The sequence below is a fragment of the Peromyscus maniculatus genome, chromosome 2, assembly GCF_049852395.1.
Source record: "Peromyscus maniculatus bairdii isolate BWxNUB_F1_BW_parent chromosome 2, HU_Pman_BW_mat_3.1, whole genome shotgun sequence".
Taxonomy (NCBI): domain Eukaryota; kingdom Metazoa; phylum Chordata; class Mammalia; order Rodentia; family Cricetidae; genus Peromyscus; species Peromyscus maniculatus.
Window position 1 is genome coordinate 150,106,376 of NC_134853.1, and position 25,127 is coordinate 150,131,502.

General features: G+C 46.6%; 1 long non-coding RNA gene across 1 annotated transcript; it reads right to left on the reverse strand.

The window, feature by feature from the left end:
* Positions 1–7,830: 7,830 nt before the first annotated feature.
* On the reverse strand, positions 7,831–23,282 carry LOC143271698 (uncharacterized). Its single transcript, XR_013048889.1, has 2 exons — positions 23,142–23,282; positions 7,831–8,158 (listed from the first exon to the last, which is right to left on the reverse strand). It is a non-coding gene; the product is annotated as an uncharacterized LOC143271698 (long non-coding RNA).
* Between the last annotated feature and the right edge of the window lie 1,845 nt (positions 23,283–25,127).

The following is a 25,127-nucleotide window of genomic DNA, read 5'->3' on the forward strand; positions in this document are numbered from 1 at the left end:
ATATGAATCTAGCGTTCTATCCCTCTGGAGAACCTGACAGTCCAGTAGAAACTCCCTAGAAGTAAAGTCCACAAAGCTAGACAAATGCTGCCCCTTCTAGCCTTGTTATTACTGTGTCTGAGATAGGGGCATTCCATGGTGTCCTGGAAGCACAAATACAATGGCAATTCGGGACAGATGCCACAGGACATAGAACTGTTCCCAGCCCACCCTCCTGCGTTCTCTCTATCCCCTCCTCTCCTTCCTTCTTCTGTCTTCTGCTAAGACACGAAGATGTTTGGATGCACCTATTTTCCCCACATGGAGGCTTGATTGTATGTGTGTCTGTCTGTATGTGTGTCTGTATCTGTATCTATATGTGTGGGTGTCTGTATGTCTGTCTGTGTCTGTATGTGTGTCTGTGTGTGTATGTGTGTCTGTGTAATTCATGTGTCTGTGTGTATGTGTACACAGGTTCAAGTTCAACATTGAAAGTCATTTAAGGAGCCAGCAGTGCCTCTGGGGATGACAGGTGGGTCCTAGAGCTCTGAGCAGAGGATTATCCGTAAAGTCATCAGGTCTGGAGTATCTACTCGGGGTGTGTCTGTAAAACCTCAGCTTTCCTGTATGGAAAACATCTTAGGAGTGTATGCATGGATTCAATTTCCTCTGATTCTGGTCTACATTCCACAGTTTGGGAAGGAAACTTTCCGGATCTGTAGTTTGAAGCTGTGGTCATTTCTGTTTTCAATAAAAAATGAAGGGAAAACAAAACTAAACGAAACTCCCTGATGTGTTCTGCTTCTTGTCGTTACTACTTTCTGTTAACTTCCGAGAACAGAATCCAAGCAGCCGATGTCATCATTCTTAATCTGGAAATAAATGCCCTCTCACCCCCCTGTCTCTAACAAACTCCTGATGAGTGATCTAGGCTGTGACAGAGGGCAGGACAGTAGGGTAGCCTGGCTGACTAGACTCGGCACCTAAGCACAGTGCAGGCAGTCCTGCTGGTGCCCTCCTCTCCCTCACAGACAAATCCTGATACATAACCCCAAAATTTCTCTGACTTTGAGCTCCAGTGTATCCAAGACTTACCTGCTAAGTGCATAGCGCAACATTCACACCCCTGTGTATAGCTGGAAGTTTCTGTTCCACCAACAACTCCCAAATACCCAGCAGCCACTTCCCAAATTACCACACAGAAGCTTATATTAATTATAACTGCTCGGCCATTAGCTCAGGCTTATTGCTGACTAGCTCTTACACTTAACTCATGATTCTTATCTATGTTTAGCCACTTGGCTTGGTACCTTTTCTCAGTTTAACATTCTCATCTTGCTTCCTCTATGTCTGGCTGGCAACTCCTGACTCTGCTCTTCCTCTTCCCAGCATTCTCTTAGTCTGCTTGCCCCGCCTATACTTCCTACCTGGCTACTGGCCAATCAGCATTTTATTAAACCAATTCGAGTGACAAATTTTTACAGTGTACAAGAGCACTACCCCACAGCAACTGTGTCTGCAGCACTACCAGTGGCAGACATTACTAATCAATCACAGTGTTGGTTTTCCCCCTTCCTACATCTTTCTGCATTACATTATGAGAAGACTTAACCAATGGAATTCAATCTATTTACCATTTCATTGTTAGAGATTCATTGGTCACATCAGACCTTCACAAAGAAGTGAGAAAGTTCTAGGTTGACATTTAGATCTTCAGTTAGAGGCAGGAAGACTTCAGCCAAGACTCCTCTGAGTCTCAAACCAACCTCTAAAAACAGATTGTTGTTAATCCATGAAGTTATTGAAGGGAAGAGACACATAGGGCAAGGTGTGTTAGCCAGGCCTGGGTAATACTCCGCAGCAAGGAGCATCAGGCACGAAGCAATTGCTTGAGAGTCTCCAGGTCTGGACAGAATGTTCTCAGACAGTCATGCTCTTCTGTCTGTGGTTAGTTGGAGCTGGCTGGTCTTGGCTGGTATTTGTCTTAGTTAGGGTTTTTATCACTCTGAAGATATATCATGACCACAGCAGCTCTTACAAAGGAAAACATTTAATTGGGGCTGGCTTACAGTTTAGGAGTTTAGTCCATTATCATCACGGTGGGGAGCATGGTGGTATGTAGGCAAATGTGGTACTGGAGAAGTAGCTGAGAGTCTTACATCTTGCAGGCAATAGGAAGTCGACTGAGACACTGGGCAGTATCCCAAGCACAGCAAACCTCAAAGCCCACCCCCATAATGACACACTTCCTCCAACAAGGCTATACCCACTCCAACAAAGCCACGCCTCCTAATAGTACCACTCCCTATGAGATTATGGGGGCCAATTATATTCAAACTCCCATAGTTTCTTTTCAGTTGCTGCTATAAAAATACCTTGACACAAAGCAACTTAGGGGAAAAAGGACTTCAGCTTACAATTCAAAATTATAGTCCATCATTGTAGCAAAGACACAGTGGCAGGAGCCTGAGATGGCTGGTCATGGTCACAACTACAGTCAAGAATAGAGAGAAATGAACTCATACATGCTCACTTGCTAAGCTCAATTTCTCCACTCTTATACAGTTCAGCAGCCCCTGCCTAGGGAATGATGCCACCCATAGTGGTAAGTCTTCCCACATCAATTGACTTAAGACACTCCACCACAAACATGCCTCACAAGCCAACCCAATATGGGCAATGCCTCATTGAGATTCTCTTCCTGGGTAGTTCTAGGCTGTGTCAAGTTAAATTAAGTTAATCATCACAGATGGCCTTAGGCAGTGGATGAGTGGCTACTTGGTTATCATCTGGGGTGAGAGGATCCTCTCATTCTCAGCATGCTACCCTAGGGGCTTGTTTCCAGGAAGATGGTAGGATTCAAAGAGATGGGATGGGAGATTGTGTGGTCTCTGGGGGCTCAGGGCCAGAGATGCTGCATCATCATCTCTGCCCCATCCTGCTGGCTTAAAATGAGTCATTAGCTGACCAATGAGGTAGGGTGAGAGACTGAGGAGTGATGAAATGAGCTCTGAAGGGTTGGTCTATGGGGAGAAGTACAGAATGGTGCTTTGTGCTATGAGTCCACCATGGTGTGTCACATACTAACAACTGTCTATGGTGGGGATGCAAAAGTGGGTCTTAGAAAAACAGGAAATCCCCAATAGCCTCCTTTTCCTCTTGGATGGAGTTTAAAATTTTGTTTTTATTGTTGTTTTTATCGTTGTTGTTGGTGGTGGTGGTGGTGTGTATATGTGTGTAAATGCACTTGAGTGCATGCCACCAGGGAGGCCAGAAAAGAGAGTTAGAACCTTTGCAGCTGGAGTTAGAAGCAATTGTGAGCTGCCCAACACAGAAACAAACTTAAATCCTCTGCAAGAACAGTACCCAGTCTCATCCACTGAGACATCCCTCCAGCCTCATGGGTGGAGTTTGTACAGCCTGGGTAGGACAAGATTTCAGCTTGTGAATTAATTGAAGTGCTAAACAAAGGTGTGAGGCTTGGGGCACCTGGGTCAGCCCCCTGCGGGCTGCTGCATGGGATGGGAGGCAGTGATGAGCAGTGCATGGGGATCTGCACACATTGCTGTCCGTGAGGTCAGCACTTCCTCCAGCTCTCCCTGATGTTTCTGGTGGTCACACAGTTATCGAGGAAGAAGGCTCTTCTCTGACATTTCTGTCCACCTAATGACAATTTCATGGCTCACATTTTGTCACCAAATCTGATAGGAACAGGACTAATTGGTGCACTGTGAAGGCCACTGGGCATAACAGTCATGTGATCTTGGGCAAATGTCTTGCTTCCTGGGGATGGAGAAATGAATGAGGATTGTGTCTAACCTTGAAATCGGGGTTAGTCTATGAACTCTGAGATACAGAATGATTTTTTTTTCAGACAGTTTGCCATAAAGTCACCACACTGACACCTCCCCACACTCTCCACCCTTCCCAGTCTCCACAGCCAACTTTCTAGAAGGTCATTGGTTCCATGAGGTACATGGGTGCCTCTTCAGCTAATTTATGCAACTATGGCTGCCTTACTGTTCCGGAGTTCCTATTTCTTTGAACTTCAGAGCTACACAGTAATCCTTGCTCCCAGTCTCGTTTCTAATCCTGCAATTTCCACGGTGACAACAGTTATGACAACAGAATGATGCACAGGTATTCTGTGTCCTGCCTGTGAATTACACACAGCAGCAGAACGTATTAGGTTTGTCTTGTGGGTATTGAGGAGGACAGATCAGATGCAGCTCCAGACAAAAGGACAGGGTGGGTAGGAGAGTCCCAAGGTAGCAAGATTGTACCAAAGGGTCAGGGAGAGGCTGCAGGGGTCAGGGTGGTTCCAGGCAGGCAAAAGGCCTGCTGGGGTGACTTGCAGGGTATAAGAAACAAGGACTTTGGATTCTACTTGGGTTCCTGGGGGTTCAGGTTAAATGGGTTAACTTCTGAATGTTTCTGTTTCCCCTGGATAGGAAGATGGTCACCATGCATGGTCCTGCAACTGTTATTTAGAACGGAGGAAAGGCTCCCCAATTCCTAGCTTCCCTAGAGGAGTCGACAGACACCCCTTTCCCACAGAAGTGCCATTCTCAGGAGCATCAGGATACCTGCCACTCTTCCCATCATAGTCCAGAGCCTGGGGGCATACACAGCTGCCCTCCATCTGGCTCTTCTCCTCTGGAGTCCACAGCAGCCTCCACACCCACTACAGTTACTCCAGGGGGTTCAGCAAGCCTCTGTGGAACCCTCCCTGTCCAGTCCCGAGGTCCACAGGGGTCCACATTCTCCCAGGCATGAACATATCCCCCCAAGAACCTCAGCTCTATCAATGCAGAAGGGAGCGTGGCACCCAGTCCTGGTGTCCAAATCCTGCCATTGGACTTGGGAAGAAAAACAGTGGGTCTGTTAAGCCCCTGGGCATCAATGTTATTGTTTCAGAATTTGACCAGTGTCAGGCCATAGTGGAGGAAGAAGGGATCCCAGGCCTGTGGTATGAAGTGGGGAGCAGCATTAACGGCCCCCCAGGCTCTTGCTGATATCTTTGGGGCCAGGTGGATGATATCTGTCGGGGGATTGAGCTGCCACAGAAACCAGGTTTAAGGGACAAAGATGAGGAGCAAAGGTGAAGAGTTCAGTACAGCTTGGACATGGGTACAGCAGAAGCACAGTCTGAGCATCGTTCAGACCCCAGTACCATCCTGGATCTGCCCCTCACAAGCTCCCAGCATGGAGCAAATCCCTCGGCTTTCCAGACATGTCTGGAAAATGGTACAACAGGCTGAGAGAGCCATGGGGTTTAGATGGTACATCTCACATCTCGACCATGGTCCTCAAGGTGTGAGCTAGCATCTTGTTCACAGCTGAGCAGATACCTGCTGCTGGTACAGGTTCCTCAGTGCTCAGTTTCGGTCCTCCTTCCCTACATATCCATAGCATTGCCTCCTGCCACTTACCACCCCATGTCTGCCCAGGCCTCCGAGGAAGCAGGAGCATGCCCTTCTCGATTCTCTCCCCAGTTCTCCAATGCCCAGTATAGGTTAGATGCTCGGTAAATATTGTGACAGGGAAGAATTTTATCACCAAACCATAGGACAGATGTCATGAGATGAATTGTGTCCCTCCCCCAAATGCACATATTCAAGTCCTAATGCCCAGTAAACTTGGGATGTTCCCCCATTCAGAGATAAGCTCTTAAAAGGTGATTAAGTCAGAACACTGTCTTTAGAGTGGACAGGGGATTCTTTAATATAAGAAGAGAAAATTCAGGAGCTAGGAATGTGGCTCAGTTGATAGAGTGCTTGCCTAGCATGCAAAAAACCCTAGGTTCGGTTCCAAGCTCTACAATATAACCCAGTGTGGGGACACACTCCTGTAATCTCAGCATTTACAAAGTGAAGGCAGGAAGATCGGAAGTTCAAAGCAGTATCAGCTATGCAGCAAGTTCAAGGCCAGCCTGGGCTATGTGAAAGCCTATCTCAATCAACCAACAGAAAAGAGGGAGAGAGAGAGCAAGAGAGAGAGAGAGAAAGAAAGAGAGAGAGAGAGAGAGAGAGAGAGAGAGAGAGAGAGAGAGAGAGAGAGAGAGAGGAAGAAGCAGGAGGAGGAAATTCAAACACAGACAAGTGCAGTAGAGGACAGAGAGTAGGACACCAGGGGCCTCAGAGGAGAGCAGCCCACCCACCTTGGTCCTGGATTTTCAGCCTTCAGAACTGTGGGGAGATCCTGTTTTACTGTAGGATCTTGTTATGGCAGCACACTTAGAGGGATTCCCAAAGGCATGACCCTGAACTCTATCACCAGAGTGAGTCCAGGTCGAGTGACAGTGGGAACTGTATGTAAGGAACCAGCTGGGGATCCAGGAAATCAAGTCATGGAGCATTAGAAGAGGAGGGGGGTTAATCAGAAGTCCTGGAAAAAGGCCTCCAATGCCATTTCTGAAAGCCTAGTAGCTGTTAGTCTGAGATCTGGAACTATTTCCCCTGAACATAATCACTGTCCAAACTGTCACATCTGGTCCTTCAGGAAACCGGAAGAGAGGCGGCACTATCATCTAGGTGACACTGAGGCACAGAGCGGTTAGGTCCGAGGTTGTGGGCAGGAGTGACGGGAGAGGGATTTGAACCACCATTCTCAACACCCGGTGACTGTGTTCATAGCCACAGTGCTATCAGGACACAGTCAGACTGAATTCTGGAAAGGCTCCTCTGGTGGCCAACCTAGAAGATTAAATTGGGAGCAAAGGTAAAGCCTGGTGACAGGTTTGGAAGCGCACAGCCTGGTGCGGAAGGGGACAGTGCCATGGGACCATGACCAAGATTCTGAGCCCTAATTCATCCAGAACAAAGACAGCCCTGGAGAGGATGCCACACCTCCATGAGGCCACCTTCTCCTCCGGCTGACAGATAGCTGGGTTCCCACCTTTCTCTGGTGATGACAGGAAGGGCAAGTAGGGACAAAGTGGAGTGGGGGTTGGAGTCCCGAGGCCGCCTCATTAGTGAGAAGGAGCCAGGTGTGAGCGCTGAGGGAGGTGATGGATGACAGGGAGACAGTGAGGCCAGGCTGGGAGCCTGCATTCGGCGTGACAGCAGAGAAGCCTTGTGTTTCCTCTCCTGAGGGATGTCATGTCTCAGGGTGAACAGGCCACCTTCCCAGGAAGCTTCAGGTGCCAGGAGACCGAAGGCAGAGTCATGAGCCGGGAAGGGACCCTGAGTGGAGCATCCTGGCTCCTGCTTAGCCAGCCTGGTTTCACCTTCCTGTGTCAGCATGCTGCTCAGGGCCGGTGTATGCTGGAACTGGGGAGGAAGGCCACAGTGTCCCATGTGTGATGAGAAAACCCAGCCACAGAGAGGACCGTGCCTGGTCTGGGGTCACACAGCTGGGGTGGGGTGGGGGAGGCATGGTCTCACCAGCTTTATTCTCTCTGCCCCTCGCCAGACACCCAGAGAATCAAGGACAGGGACACTGAATGCAGTCAGTGACAGCGGCCACTCCACCCTCAAGAGACACTGTTCTGCAGTGACACCCAGAGTTTCTCCAGCCCGGTCACTATGTTGAGTGGCAAGGCCAGCGGCCACCCCATCAGCAGTTTGTCACTCAGCCTTGTGTCCCCTGGGTTCAGCGGAGGCTCTACCTATGTACTCTGCTGTAAGGGACCCAGGGAAGGACATGGCCACCCTCTGGCACCTTTGCTGTCATTGCAATGGATGGACAGAGAACTCTGGGGGTCTCACAGCAATCCGTGCTCCAACACAGCAATGACAAGCAGGAGGTTCACCCTGCCTTGGCAATGACGGGACTGGGACCAGCAGCCCTCAGACTCCCTCCAGGACGCCCACAGAACAGCAGGTCACAAAGCCCAAGTGGGGAGCACAGTTGACAGGAAGGAAAGGATGAGATCTTTCATTGAGACAGGGACTCACGAGGTTCCTCCACAGCAGCGTTAGGGTCAGTAATGCACACGCAGGCATCTGTGTGACTGTGTGTATATGGCACACATACATGAGTATAGAACCCACAACACATACAGTACATTACACATACATATGGGGCATGCATGTGTGTGTTGTCTAATTAAATCATTACAACAAACGTCTGTAGTAGATATCGTTGCCCCATGTCCAGCTGGATTTTCAGAGCATCTCTGTCCATCAGGCTGTGCTCTGGACACCAAGGAGGAACTTCACCACAGAGCAGATGACAACTGGTAACAAAATAGACAGAGACATGTCAGATCCGTGCACACACCACCAAGAGTCAGCATAGTGAAGGGATCCATAGGCAGGAATGTGATGGGCCCTGTGTGGTGGCCTCTGTGTAACATGAATTGCTAAACAGTCCTATTAATAAAAAAAAAAAAACCTGGAGCCAGATACTGGGGTGAAAACTGAAAGATCAGAGAAGCAGAACAAGCCACAGCCAACCTCACCTCACCAACTCCTCAGCCAATCCTGTTCCCACGAATCCTCAAGACTGAAAGCCTCTGAGTCCTGAGGGTCTCAACTGAACTGCTTAAAAGCTTCTAGTTCCTGGTCCTCACGCTTTATATACTTTTCTGCTTCCTGCCATCACTTCCTGGGATTAAAGGGGTATGTCCTTCCCAAGCAAAAACATGAGATCTCAAGTGCTGGGATTAAAGGTGTGTGCCACCACCCTTGGCTCTGTTTCCAGTGTGGCCTTGAACTCACAGAGATCCAGACAGATCTCTGTCTCCCAAGTGATAGGATTAAAGGCATGTGTGGTACCACTGTCTGTCCTCTATGTCTAATCTAGTGGCTGTTCTGTTTTCTGATCCCCAGATAAGTTTTATTTGTTAGAGCACAAATAAAATATCACATTTCTGAGCAGACCTGTGTTGTGGAATAGAATATTTTTAACTATGTAAAGATGTGATCCATTTGTTTGTGTTGCAGAATAATTGTTTAACTGTGTAAAAATGTGTTGCTTTTGTTTATGCTACATTTGTTTAATTATGTAAAAACATGTTGCTGTTTTACCTTGCCTGCCTAAGGCACCTGATTGGTCTAATAAGCTAAATGGCCAATAGCTAGGCAGAGAAGGGACAGTCAGGGATGGCAGGCAGAGAGAAAAGGGGAGCCAGCCAGGGGACAGACAGACAGACATGGAGGAAGCAGGAAAGCAAGATGGACAGTACATAGATGAGGTAAATGAGCTGCAGGGCAGCACATAGATTAATAGAAATGGATTAATTTAAGTTTAAAAAAAAAGCTAGCTAGAAACAAGCCTAAGCTAAGGCTGAGCATTCATAATTAGTAAGTCTTGGTATCATGATTTGGGGGCTGGTGGTCTGAGAAAGCCTACTACAGTCCTGAGTGGGGAGCCTGTGGAGCTGAGATGCACAGACCTGTAGGACAGATGAGAGCAAGGTCCTGGGTGGGAAGAGCAGGGAACCACAGAGCCAAAGGTCGGTGTGGTAAGGCACAGTGTGAGGACAGGACAGAGAGGAGGTCATAGAAATAGGGAACAGGCCACGTCAAGGCTTTGCAACCCGTAGAGGGGCTTTGGTGTTCATCTGGGAGAAAGGTGACCTGGAGGGCTAAGTGGAGACTGGGGTGACCTGGAGAGCTGAGCTGGGACTGGGGTGACCTCAGCAGTATGTTGTTAGCTCCAGGAAGTTCTCCTCATCTATACCTCTGTCCCTCAGCAGGTGCACATGAACAAGTGACTTCTACTCTGAGCCTCAGTTTCCCCATCCTCAGGGGTGACAGCTACACCTTCCATGTGACATTCAGTTGAAGACAAAGAGGTAAGATGCTCAGTCCGGGGCCCAGCACACAGTAGGTGCTCAGGGCAGGACACCACTGGGCCACCTCTCCAGACCCCACTCTGTGTGTCCTAACCTTGTCTTCTCCCTCCTGTCTGCAGAATGATCCCTTTCATGCTGGCTCCAGCAGGTGCCAATCCCTGGCAATGTTCAGCCTGGTATAGATCAGGAAGCCTGGGGCCTGAGGCTGTCCAAAACAACAGCCCAGACAGCAAGTGAGCATGCCTGTTCACCCACCACTACCTTACCATGCTCCCTCACAGGTGGGCGGCCCGTGGTGGCCAGGCTGCTCTGAAGAATAGCACGTGTCTGCTAGCAAAATATTCGAGAAACTGAGACAAGCCAGAGTCTGCTGCTACTTCCGTGTACACGTGGACCCCGGAAGCAAGCCCAGGTCTGCACACAGCAGTGGTGCCAGGGAATGTTCTCTAGGATTTGCGGGGGCAGCCAGAGCAGGAACTAGAGAACAGACACTCAGCAGTTGTGTGAACTGCACACTGAGCCACACTGCCCCTCTCCCAAGCACCATGCCCACCTCTGCACAGTCCAGAAGGTAAAAGATTGATTTCCCATCCCTGTCCCCACAGTCTCCCTTTTGATTGCTCGGTGTTCTTGGTCTAATAAATATTTTTAATATCACTCTTACTATTTTATAGCAGGTACGTGTGCATGCCTTTATGCCTGAGCGTGTATGTGCGTGTGTGTGTGCGTGTGTGTGTGTGTGTGTGTGTGTGTGTGTGTGTGTGTGTCTTACTGGCCTAAGGCTTGCCCAGTGAGCTAGCCAGCACCTCCAGAGTGCCTGTCTCTTCCCTCCCCCCGTGCTTGAATTACAAGTGCACACCACCATATGCAGCAGGGTTTTCATGGACCCAGGGGATCAAACTCTGGTCTTCACACTTGCATGGCAAACACTTGGCAGATGAACCCGAACCCAATGCCCTCTAGTGGTCTGTGAGGAAAGCTGCAAGAGAAGCAAATAGGCCGTGGTCCAGACGTGATTGGCAGATTCTTAACTCACTTGTGGGGCCAATCTAATTTGAGGTGCCCAAATTGCCAAAATCTCTGCAATTTCCTGGAGTCCCCACCATTCACCCTCCAGAATAGTCCTGTTATCTGGCTTGGCAAGGCACAGGCTGGGTGCCAGCCCAAGCAGGAGCCAAGGTACAGAAGGTAATTTTCATCCCTCCTGATTCCTAGATTGCACCCCCTCATCTGCCACCAGGGCTCTCAGGTGAGGCATGGGGGTCCACAGCTCTAATCAATCCTGACAAGCCATCTTCCTAGAGCACAGGAGAGTGTGGCTAGCAATCTCCACAGGAGCGAAAATGGTCCTCTTCCCCCCACTCCCTGGGACTCTAGCCTGGAGTCACTGGAACCTGTGAAGGTGTGACGAGGCCTATATATGCTGTGGAATTCCCTGCATGCCCCGCTCTGTACGTGCCCTTTCAGACTCATATTTGCTCATGGGTTGAGGGCCAAAGGTTCAAATGAAGAAGAGATCATGCTCCCTAATCCATACCATTATCTGTTGGTCCTTCTTCACAGTGAGCCCCTTAAAGGCAGGACATAGGTGTCAGAACCAGTAGCCATGAGAGACTTTCTAAGAACGAGTTAAAAGACTAAATAGATGAAAAGTAACTAACCAATCTTGGTGGTGCACACCTGTAATCCCAGCACTCAGAATGTGGAGACCAGTAAGACCAGGTGTTTAAGGCCTTCATTTCAAGGCTAGCCTGAGCTACATGATACCCTGCCTCAAAGAATAAAAATTATCAGAAATCCTTAGTTCCCAAGTGTGGAAACTGAGGCAGACAGAGAACACAGCCCATGTATAGTCTGAATTTGGGGATAGCCTCTACCAACCATAGAGTGACTGAGCCTACATGTGTCCCAGTTCCCTCGGGACAGACCAGTCAGAGCCTGCTGCTCTGGTGGAGCCATTAACAGTGCCTCTTTTTGGCATCCATCTGGACAGTAATTCCAGGGTCACCTAGGAGGGTGGGTTCTGGAAAGGACAGATTAAATTAAATAGTATTAAATACAGGAAGCTTGCCACCTACATCCTGTGTGGCCTCCCCATCCATAGGCAGTGAGGATGCTCCCGGCAGGTGCTCTACAGCACTGGTTCTCAACCTTCCTAAGGCTGCGACCCTTTAATACAGTTCCTCATGTTGTCGTGACCCCCAACCAGAAAATTATTTTTATTGCTACTTTGTAACTGTAATTTTGCTACTGTTATGGATCGTAATGTAAATATCTCATATGCAGGATATCTGTTATGTAATCCCTGTGAAAGGGTCATTCGACCCCCACACCGCCATCACCACGGGTTGAGAATCACAGCTGTGGAAGACAGACGCAGCGTAATGGTGAAGGAAGAAGCACCTTGAAGAAGCACCTTGTGTGGGATCGCTCTTCAAACCGTTTATCTGATGTTCGTTCTTTTACTAAACAGGTAGTTTACGCCACCTCTGAGCTTTACGAAGTTAACGGGGGTACTAGGGGTGGGGCGGAGACTCCGCACAGAATTTTATAATACTACAGAGGAGAAGAAGCTCAGAATAGATGACTTCTGCTCAGTCAAGCAAGGCAGATGTTTTGATTATGTAAACACAAGTTCTAAGCTCAGTGTGGGGGTGGCTGGAGCTGGGGAGAAAAGCACAGGCATAAGGAGGTGATGGATAAAAATCGAACAGGAAATAAAAACCACAGGAAGCAGCGATCAGGAGCGCCCACCCCCCACCCCCAAGCGTGGGGAATCTCTGGGCCTCTTGGAGGATCTGCTGAGATTTTCAGGGTGGGTGAGATGAAACTCAAACTGGTTAATGGGGCATTAAAGGAGAAGGTAATGATAGAAGCTGGCTGCCTCGGGGCAGCCTGGCTTAAGTTTCTGAGTCCTGGGTGTTCTGAGACCACTTCTGAGCCTGCAATGTGTCCCCCACTCCTCACTCCCTGCCTGCTTTATACCACGTGACGTGCAGAGCACAGAGCACGGAACAGCCCGGTTCCTTCCCTGTTGACTGTAGACTTGGCCACAAAACCTGCTTTAACCAACACAAGGTGGGTACAAGAGACAGTGGCTGTTCCAGACTGAGGCTGGGGGCAGCAAAAGAGCCCTTGGGAGCCAGAGTGGTGCATCAGCTGTGAGTGGAGACCTGAGCTCACCAGCAAGCTGAGCGTAGGAGCAGCTGGAGGCTTGGAATGCCGAGTCACCGTGCAGTGTGTTCCAGGACACACACTACGGGCTCTGTATCAATACCACCAAGATCCTGACAACTGAACAGAAGCTAAAGCCACAGCCCCCAGAGGCCGGGTCAGGGCCCACAGCCTGGACATTATGGGTCAGATGCTTGCTTAGATAAAAAACAAGAACATTCTCTGCAAAATATTAACAGAACCCAGCATTTCAAAATGTCCCAAGTGTAATTCAAAATTGTTCAATATTCAAAGAATCAGGAAATGTCAACAAGATGTGATGGAAAAGATAACCAAATAACAGAAGCCTTGAAATTGTCAAAAAAAAAAAATATTTAAGGTTCCAAGAGATAAAGGCAAATGTTCTTAAAACAAATGGAAATGTAAAAATTCTCAACAAAGCAGCACATGCCGTTAACAAAGAATCAAATGGAAGCTTGAGAACAGAACTTAAAAAAAAAAACAAAATTTGAATTTTCACCACATAGACTCAGTAAAGAACCACACACAACAGAGGAATGAGTCAGAAAGCTTAGAGATAAATATAAATTATCCAATCTGAACAAGAGAAGAAAAATGATACACAGAGCCTCAGGAGACCGGGGCAGAGTTGAAGAGTCTAGAATTGGGCCTGGAGGGATGGCTCAGAGTTAAGAACACTTGCTGGCCTTGCAGAGGACCAGAGTCCAATTCCCAGCACCCATATGGCAACTTAACAGCTAACTATAACTCCAGATCTGAGGTCCCCTTCTGACCTCCATGGACACCCAGCATGCACATGTACGTGTATGCATGTGCACACACACGTAAAAATAAAATAATGATGCCGGGTGATGGTGGCACACACCTTTAATCCCAGCACTCGGTGGAGGCAGAGCCAGGCAGACCTCCGTGAGTTCAAGGCCAGCCTGGGCTACAGAGTGAGTTCCAGGAAAGGCGCAAGGCTACACAGAGAAACCCTGTCTCGAAAATCCAAATAAAATAAAATAAAATAAAAATAAAAATACTTTTTAACCCTTTTGGAGGGGTTCAAGACAGGGTTTGTTTGTGTAACTACCCTGGCTGTCCTGGAACTTGCTCTGTAGACCAGGTTGGCCTCTGAACTCACAGAGATCCCCCTGCCTCTGCCTCCCAAGTGCTGGGATTAAAGGTGTGCGCCACCACATCGGCTTCTTTTTAACCCTTTTAAAGAAAAGCCTCACATCGCCCCACTCGTGGTGGTGCACATCTATATTTCCCCCCTTTGGACACTAAGGCAGGAGGTTTTGTAGTTCAAACCAAGCCTAGGACTCAGACCACAACCTTGTCACAAACAAACCAAAAGAAAAAAGCCTTACATTTGTGCCTTGGGGACTCTCAGGAAATTAACAGGTTGATGCAAAAGCTTGTTTGAAGACCTGATGGATATAAAAACTCTCCAAATTTGGGGAAAGATGTCATTTTAGAGATTAAAGGGTCTAAGCAACCCCAAACCAAATTAACTCAAAGAAAATCATCCCTGGGCTTATTGTGATCAAGGTGCTAAAGATCAAACATAAAGAAACATCTTTAAAATAGCCCAGGTAAGGAATAGCATGTTCCGTCCAGTGGGGAAATGGCACAATGATTGCCAAGTTCTAACCAGAACCTAGAACCCAGAGAGCTAGAAGACAGTGGGAGATTTTTAAGGCAGCGAAAAAAAATGACTGTCGGCACAGAATGCTATGTCTAGAATGTTCCTGAAGGGTGAAAAGCATTCTTCAGGAAGGAAGGCAAAATCAACAGGATCTCAGAAGGAGGCTCTCTGAGGGAGCTTGTCACAGACCTCCTTAAAATGAGTGCCAAGGGGAACTCTTCAGCTAACTGGGAAATGACGGCAGTGAGAAGCTCAGACCCGAGGGGAGTCTGGGTCTGTTCTTCATCACTATAATGAAATACTTGAAGCAAGGTGACTTCATAAACAAAAGAGGTATGTTCAGCTCACAGTTTTAGAAGTTGAAAGTTCAAAGAGCGTGGTAGAGGCTCTGGTAAGGGTCCCACCACCATGGCTGACAATTCATGGAAGACGATGATATCAAGAACATGTAAAGGCAGAAACCATAGGGCCAAATGGGAAGCCAGTCAGGGACCAGGGGTCAGCTTTAAGCATGAGAGAGCTTACTCTAGGAGACCAGTATTCCCCACCCCACAAATCCCCAAGACTGTGCCTCTTCAAGATCTCCTCATCAGATGGTCATAATGGCCATGCCTGTAAGCCCAGCATTCATGAAGCTGGGGCAGGAGGATTGGAAGACCAAGTACAGCATGGGCTACAAGGTAAGACCCTTCCCCAGAACAAGAATCCCTTGACCCTCTATTTTTGCCAATGGGACCGACACACCCACCTTTGGGTGACACTCAAAGTGTTTCCAAACCACAGCAGGAAAGCAGAAAGACAAATAACAGTTGTGTGAAAACAGGCATTTTAAATAGAGACGAGAGTTGAATGTAAAAGTTACAGTATCTAGCAGGTTGTCAATGTGCATGTTTATAAATCATCTGACAATCCCACAGAGAGGGGAGGGGAAAGTACTCACAGGATTGTGAAGCTTTTAAGTTGGAATCAAGGAACAGAACACTGATGTTAATAGGCTGTTGATGGTCTACAATGTATTATCCTGAACAACCCCTTCCTTTTTCCTTGGCGGAGATTTTATCAGACTGATGAGAACATGAACTAATCCAATAGTCTTAAATCCAGCTATATCAATTACGCAACTAAATGCAAAAAGCCTAAACACGCCATTTAAAAGACAGACTCAGACTGCAGAGGTAGCTCAGTGGTTAAGCAGCAGGTTCTCTGGGCTCTTCAGTTACTGATTTAATTCTGATTTCAATGAGAGACCCTGTCCCAAAGGAGTAAAGCCTCTGAACTTCGAGTGTGTGCATGTGTGCACTGCACATATATGTGTGCATACACCACACACACACACACACACACACACACACACACACACACACACACACATGCTCCAATAAAACGTAAGAGGCTAGATAGATGGCCCAGCAGTTAACAGCACTTACTGTTTTTACAGAGGTCTCAGTTTGGGTTCCCAGTATCTACATGACAACTAACAACAGTACAATTCCAGTTACATGGATCTGACTTCCTATTCTGACCTCCACAGGCACTGCATAGACGTGATGCACATACATGCACTCAGGTGTACACACATACACATGAAATGACATAAATGGTTTTTAAAAATAAAAATAAAAAAGAGGGCCCATGAGACAGCTTAGCAGGCATGGTGGTTCAATGAGAACGGTCTCCATGGGCTCATATGCTTTAATACTTGGTCCCCAGTTAGTGGAACTGTTTGGGAAGGATGAGGAGGTCTGGCCTTGTTGGAGGAGGTGTGTCACTGGGCTGTGAGGTTTAAAAAGCCCATTCCAGCCACCCCCACCCCCACCTGAAACTTGAGGATCAGATGTGACCCTCTGTCACATCTGAAGAAGTAGCCTTGTCTCAGCTACTTCTCCAGCCAATGCCTATCTGCTACCATGTTCCCCGCCACAATGATCATGAACTAACCCTTTGAAACTGTAAACAATTCCCAAATTAAATGCTTTCTTCTAAAAGTTGCCTTGGTTGCAGTGTCTCTTCAGAGCAATAGAACAGTGACTAAGACAGAAGTTGCTACCAGGAGTGGGGTTTACTATAACAAGCCTGACCATGCAGCTTGCTGAAAAAATACAGGAAACTTGGGGGCTTTGGACTAGAGACGTGGTTAAATGCTTTAAGATGCTTTAAGCAGGGTTTAATGGGCCATCCTAGCAGAAGCCTGGAAGACAGTAGTGCTGACAGCAGTGTGGACTGCTCAGGAGGTTTTAGAGAGGGAGAATGCTCGAGACTCTTCTTGAGATATTTTGGCAAAGAATGTGGCTGCTCTCTGCCCTTGTCCTGAAAAATGTAAGATGCAGCAGATGTAAGTCTTGGAAGGACCAGTTTACAGCCTCAGCAGGCAGCAGAACTTGGCAGCGTTGGCCACGTGGTTCTGGATTTAGAGTCAAGAAGGATACAGGAAAGGGGTTGTGGAATCTTCTCCCATGGTTAAGGGGAGCCACTGAGGCCAGGTGTATGGCAGGAGGTCCATGCATGGAGACCTGGAGAGGCCATTGTATGAAGTTGTGAAGGTGAAGCCTGGACTGTGGTAGAGACCTCAGGATGTTGGAGATGCCAGGGGCTTGGGATGCATAACCAAGGAGAGATGCACACAGGAAGTGGAAACAGCCCAAGAGAGAAAAGTGTGTTGTAACCAACAAAGCTGAAAGGAATGAGGGATTGGAGGAGACATCTTAGGACAGAATTTAGAGTTTGTCCTGCTGGGCTTCAGTCTTGCTTTGGTCTAATGTTTCCTCAGTGTGCTTCCTTTTCTCACTCTGGGAATGGTCATGTATATTCCATGCCATTGTATGTTGGAAGTATATGATCTGCTTTTATTTATTTTATAGAGGGTTACAGTTAGGAGGTTGCCTTGAGTCTCACAAGAGACTTTGGGCTTATAAACAGTGTTGAGACTGTGATAAACTACGAGGAGTTCTAAAGTTGGACTAAATGCATTTTGTGAAGCTGGACTAAATGCATTTTGTGAAGTTGGACTAAATGCATTTTGTGAAGTTGGATTAAATGCATTTTGTGAAGTTGGACTAAATGCATTTTGTGAAGTTGGACTGAATGCATTTTGCATTATGGTATGACTACAAGCCTATGGGGGCTAGGGAGTAGAATGTGGTGGTTTGAGTGAGCGTGGTCCATACAGGCTCATATGTTTGAATGCGTGGTCCCCAGTTAGTGGGACTGTTTGGGAAGGATTAGGAGGTGTGGCCATGTTGGAGTGTGTCACTGGGGGTGGGTTTTTAGGTTTTAAAAGCCCATACCAGGCCCAGTCCCTGTTTGGCTGCAACTTATAGATCAGATGTGAGCTCTCAGCCACCTCTCTGTCACCTGCCTTCCTGCCACCACAGGCCACCACATTCCCTAACAGGATGGTATTGAACTAACCCTCTGGAACTATGAGCAAACCCCTCAATAAAATGCTTTCTTTTGTACATTTCCTTGGTCATGGCATCTCCTCACAGCATAGAACAGTGGCTAAGACAGCAGGTAAAGGTGTTTACTGCCAAGCCTGAGGACCTGAGTTCAATCCCCGGGACCCTCATGGTGGAAGAAGTGAATTGACTACCACAGGATGTCCTATGACTTCTGTAAGCGAGCCATGATGTACACACACACACACACACACACACACACACACACACACACACACACTCACACTCACACTCAAACAAATAAATAAATGCAATTATTTTAATTAGAAAGATGATGAGTTTCAAACAGTGGGAAGGTAAGCAGGCTAGCTCCTAACCTGCAGATCACCAAGGACCCTAGCTGGATGTGGTGTCCCATGCCCACAATCACAGCTCATAGGAAGCAGGAGCAGGAAAGATCCATTAGCCTCAGCTTAGGCTATGCTTCATAATGAGATCCTGTCTCAAAAAAAAAACAGTTATCTAAAGATAAGTTTCAAAAACATGTTTAATTTAGCAAAAGTAAGATTAAGGCCAGGAGTGGCAACACACACTTGTGGTCCCAGCACTCAGGAGGCTGAGGCAGGAGGATTGCAAGTTCAAGACCATCCTAGGCTACATAGCAAGGCCCTGCCTCAGAAAAAAACAAAGTTTTAAAAGTAAAGTAAAATTAAGCACAGAATACAGCTGTGTGTGTAGGGTATTCTGTGTTATGGGAAAAAGCTCTCAAACCAATAATCTAAACTTTTGCAGCAAGAAAGCCGAAAACAAAGAGCAAAATAAAGCAATGAGAGCAGGAAGATGGGGATGATGAAATTGGAAACACAAAACCATAGGGAAAAAAACACAACCATGCGTTTGTACACTGAAAATATCAATAACATTGATATACTTCAGCCCAGACCTACCAAGAAAAAAAAGAGACAACAGAATTATCAACATCAATGAAAGCACTCTTGGCCCTACAGATACTAAATGAGAATAAATATGTACTATGAATAATTCCAAACCCATAAATCTGACAACCTCAATGAAATGGACCAAGTCCTTGAAAGAAACAGAGTAACCAAGTTCACTCAAGAAGAAATTGATGACCTGAGTAGCCCTATAGCTATTAAGAAATTAAATTTAAGAGTTGGAAAAAAAAAACTCCCAAAAAGGAAAGTTCCAGGAACAGATGGTTTTACTGGCAAATTCTACCAACATCGAAGGGACAGAATAATACCAATTCCAGAATTTAGAAGGGAGTAAAGACTTCCTGGCATACTTTATGGGTCATTATTACCATGAGAAAAAAAAGTCAGATATATAGATATAGATATAGATATATCATGCACACACACATATATATAACATGCACGCACGCACACACACACACACACATATATATATATATATATATATGTATATATATGTAAAAGCTACTTCAGGCATGGTGGCACACGTCTCTAATCCTAGCACTCAGGAAGCTAGCTATGGCAGGAGGCTGATGAGTTCAAGGCCAAGCTGGGCTACAGAGCAATACTCTGTCTCAAAAAAGCAAAAGAAAAGAAATGAAAACTAAATATTAATATTCTTTGTGAACATATGTGTAAAAGTTCTCAAAGAAACAGCACTGAACTAAATGCAAAAATATTTAATCAGAATAATTTGTCAGGGGCAAATTTATTTCAGTACTGTGAGAACTTATTGAAACTTAAGAATGAACGAATGTAGCATCCTAATAGCATCCACAGGAGAAAAATGCATGAGTATAGATCCATGGATACAGGAAAGACATTTGACAAACAATGTTTTCCAGGACTGGGCTATAGATCAGTGGTAGAGTGCTTGCCTAGTATACAAAAAGCTCTATATTTAATATCCAGCTCCAAAATGTAGAACAATACTAATAATTTATTAAATATTTGCTCGTAATCATTTTTTAAATTCTCAACAAACTATGAATAGAATGAACTTGGTGGCAAGCTCCTATAGAAAACTTAGAGCTGTGGCTGGGGAGACGGTGCAGCAGGTGAGGATGCTTGCTGCCAGGCCTGCCAACCTGAGTTCAATCCTGAGGACTCCCACTGTGCAAGGCGAGAACCAGCTGCTTCAGGCTGTACACACACACACACACACACACACACACACACACACACACACACACACACAAAAATGTAAAAAAGAAAAAATTATCTGGGTGTGGTGGTGCACACCTTTAATCTCAGCACTCAGGAAGGAGAGGCAGGTGGATCTCTGTGAGCTCAATGCCAGCCTGGACTACAGAGTGAGTTCCAGGACAGCCAGGGCTACACAGAGAAATCTTGTCATGAAAAAAACAAAAAGGGGAAATGGAGCTACCATCACTGTTTATAGAAAAACACTGAAGGCATTTCTGCCAAACTGGAGAGTAAATAAAGATGGCCACCCTCACTACCTCACTATTCTTACCCATAACTATACAAAAAGCCCAACTATTACATGCAGTTGTTTGTTTGTTTGTTTGTTTGTTTGTTTGTTTGTTTTTTATTCTTTGGGGACCCACCACTCAGCTCCCAAATAAATACACGGAGACTTATTCTTACTTATGAATGCCAGCCTTAGCTTGACTTGATTCCAGCCAGCTTGTCTAACTTAAATTAACCTGTTTCTCTTCTTCTATATTTTGCCTCTGGGCTCTTTACCTTTCCCTATGGTATATACCTTTTTTTCCTTCTCTCTCCGTGGCTGATTGTGTGGCCGGGTGGCTGGCCCCTGAAGTCCTCCTCTCCTCCTTTTCTCGCTTCTCCCTCTTCTCTCTTCTCTCAAGCCCAGAATTCCCCCCCCCTATTTATTCTCTCTGCACACCAGCCCCACCTATCCTTTACCCTGTCTAGCTATTGCCTGTTCAGCTCTTTCTTAGACCAATCAGGTGTTTAGACAGGCCAAGTAACACAGCTCTACAGAGTTAAACATAAAAGAATGCAACACATGTTTACATCATTAAACAAATATTTCACAGCATAAACAAATGTAACACATCTTAAACTAATATTCCACAACAAAATAAGGATTTTTTATTTGTTTGTTTCTTCAGTATTTTAAGGTTTGTATTACAGAGGTCTTTTACGTCCTTAGCTAGGTTTATTCCAGGGTATGTTTTAGACTATTATGAATGGGAATATTTCCCTGATATTTTCTTTGTAGAAAGACACCAGAAGATGGAAAGACCTCCCGTGCCCATGAGTGGCAGAATCAATATTGTGAAAATGGCTATCTTACTAAAAGCAACCTATAGATTTGATTGCAGTCCCTATCAAAATTCCAGTGACATTCTTCATAGAAATAGAGCAAAAAAATCTTCAAATTCATATGGAAGCACAAAAAATCTTGGGTGGAAAAAAAAACCAATAACACTAGCACTGAGGAAATAAACTGCCATTATTGCCAGTGACATAACTGTCCATCTAAGAAATGCCAAGTCATCTATGAAAATAGCTCCTAGAACTAAGAAATTCTGTCAGAGCCATAGGCGACAGGCTCATCATACAAAGGTCTCTGTGAACTACAATGACTTACTGGAAATCAGAATTTTAAAAGAAAGACTGGTGAGAATATCTCTAAAAGTTAGAAATCCTTAAGTATCAATCTTTTTAAAAAATATTTACAGGATCTCCATGCCAAACACAACAACAAAAGTGATGAAGGAATCAAAGACCTGACCCAGAAGAAAGGCGTACCATGTTCATGGATCAGGAGAGCCAATAATGATAAGGGTGCAGGCTTAGGGAAGAGGGAATTAACAAGTACAAGGGAATTTAGCTGCTGCAATAGTAGAGCCCTCCCATAAGCCCTCCCATCCCTGTGCTTCCAGAACTTTCTCTTACACTAATCCTTTCTTCTCCATGGATGGATGGGGCAGATACCAATAAGCCTGATACTAGTGAAAGGCCATTTGAACTTCAGCATTTATCTTTACAATTCATGGAATCCTGTGAGATGATACATGTGTATGAAAGAGACTAAAGGTGATATAGATAAAGATAATAGAGGTGGTATAGGTATCGACAATATAGATATAAACGATATATAAATATATAGAAATGATACAGAAATGGATAAGTGTAAGTGATATAGATATATAGATATAAATATATCTTGGATTAATAAAGATGCTTTGTATTTGCCATGGGGAAGAGGAATGTTTTTATCTGCTTATTCACACCCCTTTGTCATAGTGCATATCCCAGGGGTAAGCATGCCCTAGACTGAGAGTCCCAGAAGTACATGCCCTGTCACCTTTGGGGATGAATGGAGAATGTATCAGAGGGATGAGATGAGACTGATGAGCCTGCTCTTAGAGGTTCTGGAGAATTAAATGTGGGGGAACAGAGGGTGTCAGCTTCCAGAACAAGTAGAGACCATAGAATACAACTAGAAATGCAAGGAATATAGGCTTTATAGATGGGGAAACTGAGGCACAGGGAGAAAGGGTGATGTGTCCAAAGTTATCCTGGTAAGTGGAAGCAGAATCTAGGCAGAATTTGGCTTCCCTATACCTAGTCTGAGAATCTCCCTTTCACGGAATCCTGTAAGCAGAGGCCCGGAGCCTCCTCCCTCCCCACCTCCCAGGCTAGGCCATGGTACCTTGCGGGTATTGACCAGAAGTGGGCAGTTATGGGCTCTGATCCCTGAGAACTCACAAGTCAGGAGTGGAGAGGGAGAGGTGGGGACAATGGCAGCCCACCCCCCCCCCAGCTCTGCTCGGCCTCTCCCTCCAGTGTAACTTAAGGCAGTGCTAACCTTTCCAAGCCTGGGTCTCATTATCGCAGAAACAGTTACGTGTGGTGGGAGCCAGCGAGGAGAGCCAGGTGTAGGCCACTCTGCATGGGTCACCCATACCATCACGTGTGACTTTGTCTGGGCCTGCTAAGAGCTTTAGAACCTATGAGGCCTCACCTGGCCGACGCCGTCTTCATGAAGGAGGCTGCATCTGCTTTGGCTCTGATTACTCTAGGTGAGGTGAGAATCTACAACCTCTGGGGCTGAGGGCAGAGGAATGCCACAGATAGCAAATGCTTTGCTCTTAAATATGGTGGGGTGGGCAAGGCACTGCCAGGGAACCAGTGGGGAGGCCACCATGTCCCAAGGTTGGGCCAGTCCCTGTCACACATGGACTGTGATCCCTGCTACTCACATGAGGAAATGGAGGTCCAGAGAGAGGAGACTTCGATTTTATACAACTGAGAGTAGGTCTACTTGCCTCTTGGTTTGTTTCTCTGGTGAGAAATCCTAAATTTTCTGCATTCTCAGAAACTGCGGGCAGGCAGCATGAAGTGGCGTCACTGTATTTGACACCCACAGAGTAATAAAAACTTAGACATTTCATCAAAATACTTCTAATTTCTTTTAGAAAAATCAGAAAAGTGAGGCTATGCATGCAAAAGTCCAACAGAGCAACAATTGCCAGAAGTCTAGTTCATCTTCAAGAACAACACAGGCTTTGGAACCAGATGCTTGAGTGACCTCAGCAAGTGGCATGCACCCCACTCGTTCCCATCCCACAGGGTTGGCCTGAGCAGTAAAGGAGCTTAGTATACATAGGGTCCCATTGTGGTTGCATTTCTGCTGCTGTGACCAGATGCCCTGAAGAGAGAAAGAGGTTTACTTCAACTTTCAGTCCATGATTGTTGAGAAGTCGAGGCAGGAAATTAGCAGCTAGTCACATCACAGGCACAGCCAAGAGCAGAGAGAAATTAACACACTTATACTCACTCGTCTGTTCACTTTCTTGTGCTTAGTTAAATGTTTCAATCCTTATACAACTCAGGTCCTGCACCCTCCCATTACCCAGGCCCCTCATCTGTCTTTCATTTCACTGTCTCACCCACATGATCTGCTCATCCACCCCAACCTCACCCCCCAGCCACTATAGTGAGTGATTCATGTGTTTCCAGGGACACTTCTTAGATGTCGATCAGGCTAAAAAAAAACGGGGGGGGGGGGGGGGCGGGCAGGGCTCAGAAGGGAACATAAGTGTGCAAGCCAGAATGTCCCCAGCCTGAGTTCTAAAACAGGTTCTCCTCGGGTCTATCGGAAACCGCACACCTACAAATCAATGCTCTCACACAACCAGCCATCTATTCACATGTAGCAGGTAGGGCCCCGGGGTCCCAGGGCAAAGAGAAAGGTGTAAGGAGGCAGGGGTCCTGAAAGCACCCACTTATGTCCTGAATGACATAGATGTAGTCAGGAACATCACCTCCTGCAGCCTTGCAAGGTCCATGACTGCTCCCCGAGATGCTCTCCCCAGGCCTGGAGAAGAAGAAGCCCCTAGCCCCACCTCCATCCCAGAAAGCATCTGTAAGCACCAACGGTGGGAGCCATCCATCAGCTCCCATGGACATTGTCAGCCCAGATGAGCAGTGAGGCTGGCGAACTTGGAGAAAGAGAAAGATTGATCTTCCGATTATCTCCCAATCTATACTTGTCAAGCAAGAAAAAAGACCTAAAGAATCATGAAATTAGAGCAAATGAGCTTCGGGATGCTGATCATCTCTTCCTCTCCCACCCCTGGGGAGAGGGGATAGAGGAGATCTTTCCATACAACCCCCACGCCCTGCCCGGGTTTGCGCATGTACACACCCAGCCCTCCCACCACCGGGCCAAGAAGACCAGAAGCCTAAGAACAACTTCTACCCTGGGCTGCATGCCAGGATTCCACTCTGTCCTCAGCACATGGTGGCCCCTGATCAGGTCAGTCCTGATACAGAGGCAGAGGAGAGAGTTCTGAGGTGAGAGCTGCAGCCTCACCTTATCAGGGTAGCCTCAGCAATCAGGGTAGCCTCGGCAAACAGGTTCCTTCTCCACCCTCACTTTCTCCATTTGCAAAATAGGATGATGATGGTTACCTGGAGAGAGGGAGAGAGAGAAGGACCAATGAGAGAGCAGAGCATCTGGTTCATTTGTTTGTTTATCCAGTGTTTACAGAGCACTTGCTTAGAGCTGAAGCCAGGAGACACATGGCCCGGAGCAAGGCGAGCCTGGCAGACCTCAGAGGCTGACTAAGATATAAGGTGCCAGATGCTGTGACATGCTGATGCATGTGACGTGAGATACATGGACCAAAGAGTGAGGATAGGAACTAGTCTACTGCATTTCCTCTACTCCGCTGTTTTGGCCA